The sequence below is a fragment of the Arachis hypogaea genome, chromosome 2, assembly GCF_003086295.3.
Source record: "Arachis hypogaea cultivar Tifrunner chromosome 2, arahy.Tifrunner.gnm2.J5K5, whole genome shotgun sequence".
In the NCBI taxonomy this organism is placed as follows: Eukaryota; Viridiplantae; Streptophyta; class Magnoliopsida; order Fabales; family Fabaceae; genus Arachis; species Arachis hypogaea.
Window position 1 is genome coordinate 88,929,886 of NC_092037.1, and position 11,922 is coordinate 88,941,807.

General features: G+C 34.4%; 2 long non-coding RNA genes across 3 annotated transcripts; both read right to left on the bottom strand.

Moving 5' to 3' along the window:
- Positions 1 to 542: 542 nt before the first annotated feature.
- LOC112719865 (uncharacterized) lies at positions 543 to 2,927 on the bottom strand. The gene is made up of 2 exons (XR_003161918.2): positions 2,853 to 2,927; positions 543 to 828 (listed from the first exon to the last, which is right to left on the bottom strand). It is a non-coding gene; the product is annotated as an uncharacterized lncRNA (long non-coding RNA).
- A 1,058-nt stretch (positions 2,928 to 3,985) lies between these two features.
- Positions 3,986 to 8,162, bottom strand: LOC112749978 (uncharacterized). Of its 2 annotated transcripts, none has more exons than XR_003175299.3 (4): positions 7,675 to 8,152; positions 7,415 to 7,590; positions 7,015 to 7,136; positions 3,986 to 4,348 (listed from the first exon to the last, which is right to left on the bottom strand). It is a non-coding gene; the product is annotated as an uncharacterized lncRNA (long non-coding RNA). The 2 variants fall into 2 exon arrangements; XR_003175300.3 differs by lacking the exon at positions 3,986 to 4,348 and adding an exon at positions 5,340 to 5,579 and having other exon boundaries at positions 7,675 to 8,162.
- Between the last annotated feature and the right edge of the window lie 3,760 nt (positions 8,163 to 11,922).

Below are 11,922 nucleotides of genomic sequence, written 5' to 3' on the forward strand. Positions count from 1 at the left end.
TCTCTTTTTTAATGAATGTTAGGATATAATTTTTTTTTTCACTGCAACATTTTGCTAACATCTTTATTGGTTCTGATTTTCTTTGCACTACAAGAAAATATTGATTTTGCCATACTTTTAAAGCGTGGCGAAAGGTTAAAAAAAGCATGGCGATAGCTTTTTGCCACGCGTTTTGAGCTATTGGCACGCTTTTGAAAGGCTCACATGTGCATGCGTATCGGTTGCACTATCGCCACGCTTTTGTTGACCTATCACCACGCTTTATTTTTTGCCACACTTTTAAAGATCGCCACGCGTAAATGTATAGCATATATGCCAGATATGGCCACGCTTTTAAAGCGTGCCAAGAGAGAGAGATATGGTCACGCGTTTAAAGCGTGCCAAGATTGAGAGATATGGCCACGCCTTTAAAGCATGCCAAGAGTGAGAGATATGGCCACACTTTTAAGGCGTGGCTTGCCCGCTAGAACCTTTTGCCATGCTTTCAAAGCGTGGCCTATTCCTTTGTCAAATTAATAAAAAATGGAGAAAATAAGAAAATATAAAAAAAATTAATTTTTTTTATTAATTTTCATGAATTATTTGCATGATATTATAATCGGTGAAACATCTTAAAAAATGACTCTGAAACTTCATTCTTAATGCAAACCCTTTCTAAATCAGCTGCAAGTTCTTCCATCATCACTCACACTTCGTCCGGCCCTATATCTATCTTCTCAGTCAGTATTGTCTTCCTGAATCTGAACCCTTCACACCTCTTTGGTTCCCCTTTGAATATTTCCGTCGATAAGTACTCGTGAGCCCAAAATGCATACTCCATATCTTGCACTGGAAACAACAAAATTTCAAAATCAAAACCACACAGATATATGAGAAATATAGAGCCAAATGCATCAACTTACAAGATAATATGATATCATTTTACAGTGTTAATAAATCAAATATGTCACTCTCCCTAGTCACTAACTATTAAAATTTTTAGATATTCTAAATTGAAATTAAATTATGCAGTGATTAAGATATTCTAAATTTTTCTACAGGAGTCTCCACTAGTCAAAATTGAGTAAAAAATTAAGGTTAAATTATACAGTTGGTCCCTACACTTTAGTGAAATTGCAACTTAGTCCCTACACTTTAAAAGTTTATAATTGAGTCCATAAAGAAAATTAAAATTTGTAATTTAGTCCCCGCTGCTCAAAAAGTATTTGATTTAATAGAATATTCTCAGCATATTCCTATTTTAAACATGTGAGCTGCACATGTTTGACAATAGGGACCAATTTGCAATTTTAGTGAAAGTATAAGGACCAACCGTGTAATTTAACTATTTGAAAATGACCAAAAACTCCCTAAGCTATCTGAACCCACCCCGCCCCTCCCCAGCTCTCTCACTCTCACTTTCTCACTTTACAAAATGGTACCCCAACCCCAACCCCAGTGCTCTTTATCACCTCGGCTCACCATTGACGTGCCTCTCGCTTCCGTCGCCGCGCATCGGATTCACCGATAAATTGAGTTACTATTTTTATGTTGATTTGTTGTTATTTTTTTCTTAGACATTGAATTGTTTGCTTTGAGCATGTTTGGGATTGGAATTGTTCTCTTTCATTTATCGGTGTTCAGTATCGGGATTGGAAGAGAAGAAAAAGTCGTTGGATGAGAGAGGTGAGTTGGAGGAAAGAGGCGAGACCCGACCCGTGAGCACAAATGCGGTGGATCCGGCATGACAACGGTGAATCGAGGTGAGTAGGGGTGTTCGCGGTGCGGTTTGGATTGGATGATTTTTTTAAAAAATCTGATCCAATCTTATCCAATTTTGAGCAGTTTGGATTGGATTGAATTTGCAGTTTTGTAAATTAAAAAAATTATGTATATAACAAGTCTCAACATCAAATTTTAAATAACCAACAATGACATAACAAGTCTTAACAATATCTTAAAAAACTAACGATAACATAACAATAGAAATAAAATTATAGGTTAGTTAAAATAAATAAATCACATTTTGAACATAAAATATTTATTAAATAATAATACATGAAAAATATAAAAATGTATAACAGATTGAATATGTTATAAGTATAATTATAAATATAATAATAAAACAATAATATTATAACACATTGTGTGGTTTGGATTGGATTGGATCGGTTGTGAAAGTAGATCCGAAATCCGATCTGATCTAGCGGTTTGCAAAAATTAAAATCCAACCAAACCCGAATTAGTGCGGTTTCAATCGATTTTCAGTTTAGATTGGATTGGATGAGCGGTTTAATTTAGATCGGTTTGGATTTGAACACCCATAGAGGTAAGAGACAGAGAGTGTTGGAGTTGGGGTATCGATTCGGAAAGTGAGAAAGTGAGAGTCAGAGAGCTGGAGAGGAGCGAGGTGGGTTTAGATAGTCTAGGGAGTTTTTGGTCATTTTCAAATAGTTAAATTACACGGTTGGTCCCCATACTTTCACTAAAATTGCAAATTGGTCCCTGTTATCAAACATGTGCAGCTTACATGTTTAAAATAGAGAATATGTTGAGAATATTCTATTAAATCAAACACTTTTTGAATGGTAGGGACTAAATTGTAAATTTTAATTCTCTTTAGGGACTCAATTATAAACTTTTAAAGTGTAGGGACTAATTTGCAATTTTACTGAAAGTGTAGGAACTAACTGTGTAATTTAACCAAAAATTAAGGCAGCTTTTTAATTGAAAAAAAAAGGAAAAAAGAAGAAAGAGAGTGACAAGGGATACCATGGAAAACAAAAAAAAAGAATACATCAAAATTCAGAAAAAAAGAAAAAATTACAAAGTAATGGAAGCAGAAAATAATGCAAAGCAATTGAAACTTTCACCTGTTGTACTGTTCTGTTCATCTCTAAATGACAATGGTGTAGAAGTGAAGTCTTTCTTCTCAACACACTCTTGCTGTTCATAAGCAAAAACAGTAACTAATGGTCAATTTTTTATGTCAAGGCATTAAGAATTGAAAATAGCAAAAAGCAATACAGACCTCATAAATTTCTACAAGATCCTTCTTACTTTTATTGTCATCCTGTAATCATTACCAAAATGATTTGCTAAGCTACATATCCATAAATATACAACCAAAATGTTTTATACATCTATTTAGTTAAACCAAAAATGAAATTCCATGAAACTCACCAAGTGAATCAACAAAATCTCTTCCAGTTGTGCCTCAATTTCTCTCTTTTATCATCAAAACTTTCCAAATAAACTTAGTCATGTCACTTTGCAAACTATATCAACAACATGTTCGTTATATGGGTTTAAATTAATTAAATCATTTAACTCTGATCGATGCATTTTCGCAAAAAGTTTGAGTATAGATTTTTTAAGTAAAATTACTTTTTGCAAAGGTAAAGACAACCGATAGTTATATTTGGATTATATATAGTAAAATTATTTTTTTGATTAAATCATATTTTAGAAATCCAGTGATGCTACTTGTATAAGCAGTTTTAATAATTAAGTATAATTAAGTTTTAATAATTAAGTATAATTAAGTTGGTTCAAGTCAAACAAAAATCATTCACATAACATTTGTATACTTATTTTCTTTTCTTCCGTGTTTCTTTTTGTCGACATAACACAAAAAGTTTTGTTAAAATATACAAAAAATTATTAATAGAACATAAAAATTTTTGCACATAGCATAAAAACTTATGAATATAGTACAAAAAATTTTTACTACACAATTCAAAATTTTCTGTTATTACAATTTGTAACACCCTACCACACAGAGTCTTATGCTTAAGTCATAAAATTGAGGTGGCAAGGTATTATGACCTCTAAAAGTAAAATATATATAATAATAATAATAAGAGATAATATACTAGGAGTCTTGAAAGATAGGTAAAACAAAATCGCAAAATCAAAAAGTGCAACCCTCAGAAAATGTGGTTACTTGCATGAGAAGAAAACTAAAGCTCAACAACAAATATGGTTACTTGCATGAGAAGAAAACTAAAGCTCAACAACAAATATATACAGATGACACGAGTAGAGGGTCAATAATACAAAATAACAAGCTCCTAATCCAGCTTGCGAAGTTAAGGCTGGCCGGAGAACATATAGTACATATATATACATAATAATAACCCAAAAGAACATGTTCAAAACCCTAGTTCTCCAAAAAACCTCTAAGAGGTACATAAACAAAGTATTCTTACATACAAGAGGAGAAACTATATATATATATATATATATATATATATATATATATATATATATATATATATATATATCAAAGTAACAAAAGGGGATTCCAAAGTAAACCACTTCGTCGCAGAAACTTCAGACGCTTACCGAGATGCCGCTCGACCTGCATCTGAAAACAACAACACAGTATGGGATGAGAACTGAAGGTTCTCAGCATGGTAAAGGCGCCACGCACATAATATATAAGGTCATGAGAATGCCAGAGGCAATCCTAGAACGCCGACTCTCAAATTATAAAGCTTAAATTACTAAACAAAAATCATAAAAAGGGTGGTCTTCTAGGGAATTCTAAACCTAGCTTAAACTTTAACCTTAACTCTAACATTTCCATCTTTCCTCCGTACCTACATCTCTGATGATTCGCATAAACAAAACAAACAGACAAGGCAAGCACAGGTAGAAAACAAGTAGTTCAAGTAACAACTACAACAATTAGCAGAATATAATCAATTAGGCATTCCCAATTAAGGCATAGCAAACAAAGCACACATATGCATATGATGAATGTCTATCCTATTGGCCGTGAGCTCACGTGTTGGTTACTTTGCCAGAACCCGACACATCTGGTAGCTAACCCAGACATTGGTCTCTAGGTTGCGCATCTCTAGGAGGATCATAAATGAAGGAGAGTGCCTTTCCATCTACTCCTGGAGGTTTCACGAAGGAGAGTGCCTTTCCACATTGAAGGAGTGTTCCTTTCCACCTTGCAACTAGGAAGAATGTGGGAGAAACAATACGAAGGAGAGTGCCTTTCTACCTTTCCCACATCTGCATCACGACAAGAAAGGGAACTTCCGTCCTCAACTTGCCATATTGACCATTTCAGTCACACACAATCATTCTCAAATCTCATCACTTATCATCATCATTTCCTTACATTCGTTCTTTATAGCCATAGCAATATGTATTCATTTAGCTTTCAAATCATTCTCTTATAATTCAACACGTTTACCCTTTCCAGGTCCCGACCAAACCAATTCTTGTAACACCCTCACTACCAGAATGTCATGCTTTCGGCTGTGCCACTCTGATAGCAAGGAGTATTACGGCTATTTTATATATTTAATATTAAAATAAGAGCCTGTGACTCGACACGCTAATTTCTTTTAAAACCGAAAAATAAATACTTTATCTTAAAAAAAAAACAAGCGGGCATAGATTCATATACAAGACTCCTTACATAATATCTTATAATATAATATATACATATAAAACATACAACTCCTATCCCTCTTATAAAATTGTAATAACAAAGACGAGGGAAGAAAATAATCTAATTAATACAACAACATATAAACCAAACACATGATAACTCTTCATAATGCTTCTTCATCCGGTTCCTGAAAAGGTAAAGCTGTAGGGGGTGAGAACCTAACCACACGGTCTCACCACGGAGTTTCAAAGTTTTCATAAGAAGATATTTAATAAGAAAACTGTTTTCAAACTTAGTGATTATCATTGCCTTATGAATCTTTTAAAAACCAATAGGTAATCGTTCAAAACCTTTTCAAAGAAACAATGTTTAATCTTTCAGAAATTCGAAACATTTCCTTCTTTATAAGAAAATCTCAATCAGAAACAAGCCACGCAATCAAACAACACAATCATTAATTCAGCACCAAAGTTCATTCTCAAATGTGGCACGCCAGGACAAACACAGGCAAGACAGACAAGGAAGGCACATGTTTAGGTAGCAGTTATAGCAAATAGTTCAAGTAGCAGTTAAGAACAGTTTAGCAATTAGGCAAACCAAAACAAGTTCAAACCCAAACAAAGCATACAAATGCATATGATGCATGCCTGTTCTATGGCTGATGAGGCTCATCCGTTGGTTATCCAGCCAACTAGACAAGTCTGAATTGAACTTAGACTGTCCCCGACGTGCATCCCCAAGAGTCTATGCATAGCTTTTTCTCAAATAATCAATATTGCTCAATGGAGGTTACATTCTCGGGAATTTATATAGTGTTCGGTCACACTTACGTCGTAGGGTCAACAGAGTATCTCAACATTCTCAACATCATAATCATTCGTCAATCCAAATCTCATTTCCAAATTCATTCAAAAACTATATTTCAAAGAAAATCTTCATCGTTCTTCTTTTCATTCCGTTCACTAATAATTCCCAATCCAAAACATAACTCTTCCTTTGATAAATGAAGTAATCTTAAATCATGTAATACTTAAAATTAAATATTTTAAAATAACTACTTCAAATGAAACTTCTAATTTTATAAAATTTCGGCAACATCTCCTCTAAAACTCGGATTCTGCCACCCCTTTTCGGGTCCCATCCAAACATTTCTCAAACCTTTTTCTCAACCATTCCCAAATCTCATTCATTTCCAAGATTCAACCAGTTCCAATATCAAATTGTTTTCAAAGTGAATCAGTGCCAATAATAAATCTCTTTTTAGAGTCAAACCAGCTCAAATACTAAATCATTTATAAAGTCAGACTAACTCAAAATTAAACCGTTTCCAAAATTAATTCAGTTTCATATTCCAAATCATTTCTAAAGCTGATTCATTTACATTATCAAAAATAGCTTCAAAACCAAGAAAGCCATTTTTTCATAATAATCAACTAAATAACCTTTCAAACTAATTTCTTTTCAGCAATCACAAACTACTCAAACAATCAAGCAATTAGTCATTCAGTCCAGCAAACAACCACATTTATAAGACAATCATAATCACAAGTATATGTTTCTCACATTAATATCTATTTATAACAACTCTGTAATGTAAAATAAATTTTAGGAAAAACCCATACCTCGATGTATCAATCGCAGAATTTAACTCAATAATCCCCTTTATCCCCAATTCACGGCAGCAGCAGCGATCTTAGCAGCTCCATTATCAATTATGACTTTGCAATAGATAAATCAACGATGGCTAGAATGGAAACATATTTCTGTAATTAGAGTAAGGGTAGCACAAGAAAACCAAATAGCAGTAGGATAAAGGCAAAAACATTATAAATTTCAGAATTAAAGGAGTTGAAATCAAAATAGGAAGAATAGTGCTACTGGAGACAACACTCAGTAGTTCCAAACAAGGGCAGCAGCACCGAGATATGACAATAGTGACTCTGGTAAATAAAACGAATCAAAACTAGCTGCATAAATAAAATGGCACAAAGAAGAATCAAAGCGACCTTACCCATAACTTACCAGGATGAAAAGTAATGGCTAAAACGTCTCTCACTACAATCAATCAGCAACAAGGACACAACCAGGTTCATCACTAAAAACGGCAGTAACTACAAGCTCCGGAACACCGATAGTAACAGCAGCAGCATCGGAGGTATCCATCGCCACCTTCTTCCTTTTCTTGCTCGGACTCCTCCCTGCGGCAAATCCAACAGCAGCAACAACTCTCACGATAAGGTAAACTTAATAGATGAAGAAGCTGAAGTAGGGTTGGGGCTTACCAACAGATACAGGCTTGAAAGGTGGTTTCCAGCGCTAGCAGCGGCGGCGAGGAGCTCCGACACGCAGCAGCCGCACGAGCTGAATGACGGCAAGCCCATCAACACGGCGGCGATGGCAGCTCCGCGACGGTTTCCTTCGCGCGCGTTCCCCTATTCGCGACTCAAACGGCGGCGCGTCGGTGGCCATGGAAGCACCGTGACAACAAGGAGTCACCTCCCTCTTGCGCGACGCTCCTCCTGGTTCTCCCTCTCTCAGACGCGACTCTTCCTCTCCAAACGACGTGATGGCAGCGGCGGCACCAAGTCCTGCGGCACCGTTCCTCCCTCTCTCTTCTCCCTCGTCCTCTGTCTCCCTCTCTGTTCTCCATTTTTCCTTGAGCTCCCTCAACGTTTTCTTTCTTTCTTTTTGTTTGAGGTTGCTTTTGTATAGTGTTTGTGTTTGCGGAAGGGAAGGAAAATGATAGGGGCTAGGGTTTTCATTTGGGTGCAGGGAGTGATTTTAAGTATAATTGGGTTAGGGTTAGGCTTTTTGGGAATTTTAGGATTAATTTAGGTTTATTTTAATTAAATTAAAACTTACCGTCGTAATTTGAAATTCAATTAAATCTTTAAAATTATTTTAAAATATTATTTGTTGTATAATAATACTAATTGATTCTCAATCAATTACTCTAATTGAAAATATATGGTAATATAATTAATTTTTTTTACTTTTAACTTAAAGTATTAAATGATATAAATATAAAGTATCTAAAATCGAATCATATAAAATTTTTATTATTTTCTAACTACTAACTTTATAATTTAAATATAGAAAATAATTCAATAATTATAAAATTAAAAAAATTCTAATTTAAATAGCCAAACCTCATTATTTTCAAATTTCTAGAACTTTAAATCATAAATAGGAAAATAATTCATAGGTATAGAATTTGGCTAAAAACCTTAATTTGTTTCAAATCCAATTAATTGCCTTTAATTATTTTCAATAAGAATAATTTCTAAAACTAAAACTATAAATAAATATATAATTTGGGATTAGTTTAAAATAAGACTTTTCAAAAGTCTTGATTCTTACAATTCTAACATTAAATCAATCACATAATACGAAGATTAATCTTTGACTTTCGGACCCATGACTATCAGTAAGACATCCTCGACACTCTATTTTCTTTTCTGTTTTTAATATAACAAATGAACTCGGAATTGGGCAAACTTTATATCCAGACGTTCAACTCGGAATAAGATTTCTAAAAACCCAAAAATCATAATTTTCTGATTTAACTAGCCTCAAGAACAGAGGAGAATTGCTAACTACTCTACAGTGCTTTGAAACCAGAAAACAGCAGCAGCATATGATATCTAAAATTCCATATAAAATAATCAAATTCAATAGCCTTAAAAATTAATATGGTTCAACTTAACATATCCAGGTTTCTTTTCCAATTGGTTTCAAGTCAAAATCATTTTTAATGAAGGAGTTATGGAACTTGGAAGTTGAGTAACTTTCTGCAGAATTCTATTTTAAAAGCCAATGAACATGTCCTCTTCCAAGTCCCATAACTCACTCATTAAAATATGGACAGCCCTGAAATTTAAATCACATCTGATAAACATAATTAATTTTCACCTCCAATTGGTTGCACCTGAATATCCATCCATAATCAGAAGTTATAAACTCTCAAAGTTGTTGATCTAAGAAAACAGAATCTGGCTTTTATTGCATAACGCATCGTATTTCAAAAATTCATATCTTTAAAACCATAAGTCCAACCACTCTGAAATTTTATGACGTTAAAATAATAGGACTAAATTATTTAAAATTGGTTCCATTTCAAAATTCATTTTGAAACATTCGCAGCAGAGCCAACAAGTTACAACATATGTAATACCACTACAACACAACTCTACATCCTTTCATCATCCATCATACCTCAATTCTAAATAATTCTCATGCATAATTCCACAACTATATCATGAAGACCTTCAACAATTCATCATCTATACACATTCATTAATATCATTTTATCAACCATCATTAAATCATCATTTAACATTCAAATTTTCATTCTCAATATTAAAGAACAAATTCATACTCAACTTGGTTCATAGTTATCAACAAGGCACTAAGCAATTTACACCCTCATACATTCATTCTTATCCTATGGTCATCTAGCCTAAGTTTTCGCAGAACATTATATATTAAATACGCGAAACCTAAAGCATACCTTGGCCGATTTTCGCGTGTTGTCCAAAGCGAAACAACAACCAACACAGCCCCTCAAGCCCCCAAAATCATCAAAGCTCAAATATCCAACCTCCACAAAGTTCCAATGCTCACAATTCATGCTCACAATTCAAGCTCCAACATATACACTTATACATCTAATTTCACATATATCACCATACATACTCAAAATTCACAATCTAACATACTAGAACTGAAATTGGCTAGGGTTGATGAACCTTACCTTGTATGTGCCTCAATCAAACCAAAGCCTACCAATTCCTCAAGTCAATTTGATCTTATAACATCAATTTAACCAAAATCTTACCACACCAAAAACCCTAACATTTTAGATTTAAAGAACAGAGAATAGAAGATGAGTTTATGATTTCCTTACCTTGAAAGGTACCGGGCTTTGTAGAGCTCGTCGCTGCGAACGCGTGGCTACAAATGTTGCGACGATCAGAGCTCCGAATCAAAAGTTATTGGAATTTAATCAAAGCCAATGGTTTGTGAACTTAATACATGTTCTTCCCCCTTTGCTGAAATGTTTCAGCGTGAATGAAGTTGAAGAGAGAAGGGGCTGTCTTCCTTTAAGGCATAATGGGCTAAATTGGGCCTTGGGCTCATTTTGGGCCCAGTTCAACCGGTTCGATCCGTTCGGCCCAATCTTGGGCCAATTTTTTGAAATTGGTGTCAAATTCTCGTTTTGAAGAGTTCTATCCTATTTTAATATTAGATTTACATTTTTAATTTTCTAATTAAAATTTAATTTTTTAGTTAATTATTTGCCAATTTTGCGAGGTTTACATCCTATCCACCAAATTAAGAATTTTGTCCTCAAAATTCAGATTCAGTTATCTGAAAAGAGGTGTGGGTAGTCATCTCTTTTCGAATCAATACTCCTTGGTTTTAGTCACTTGGTCTCAATTGCTCACCGTTCCTAACCTCGTCGAGATAATTTCTATAAAAGTGCAACTTCTCTTTTTCTAACTATCTATGTCTTCACTTCCAATTAAATCATTTGGTTAGGATCACGTAGTTAAAATCGTAGTTTGAGTTTCACTAACCTTTTCTCTATTATTTTGGTTTTCAATTTAGATCCTAGGTTGTCAAATCTTTTGGAGTTGGGTTAATACCGAAGTGACTAACGTACCGCGCCACCTTAATGTATAACCTGGTCATTATTCCTCCGATAGGTGAAAGGTGGATAGATTTTCGTCATTTGATTCACAATTACCTAACGGTATTAAATCCCTCAATTACTGCTAAAAGTCTTTCTACCGGGGCGTTGTCATGGCACCATAAGGTTGCATCCCCCCGCATCCTAAATCCTTGGTTAGTGTATCATTAGGTTCAGATATGATGAACCTCGACACAAAGGTCGCTTTCTTCTCTCGAAGTTCAAAAACTTGTTATATTGGGGCCTCTAAGTAATCAGTACATCTTAACGCGTCGATTAAACCACAGACAGTATGGTAGGCAAAATTAAAGTTCCAGATCTCTTCTTCTTGTGGTATACTACACATTCCATCTTCCGTATTTTAAAAGCTTTGCTCTCAATGAGTCATCGCCTAGACGGCTATATTTAGAAACAATACTAGATGTTTACCAAGCTCGAGGAAATTTCTGAGAAGACATCAACTAAAAAACGTTCACACCGCCTAAACGGCGTTTACAAGGAATGAAAAAGGGCATCTGGTATAATATGATTAAATTTTTGGGGGTTACTTATATCTGTTTTGTATGGTTAAATGACGAAAGCTGATAAGGTTGGGAATTAGCGAATAGGCTCGGGATAAGATTGGTTCTGGTTTGTTTTATGGCATTGTAAGGGGCGAATTCGTGATTGATCGTGGTGAAAGCTGGCCGTGTGTGAGTCGAGAGCAAGCACACAGTTGTATTTAAGTTAAAATATGTAGTAAAGCATGGAGGGCTTGAGTAATCTAAAAGAATTATCAACTCTAATTGTTAACAGGGCTTCCAAATTTAAACAAAACTATGAACTAAGAAGTAGAATC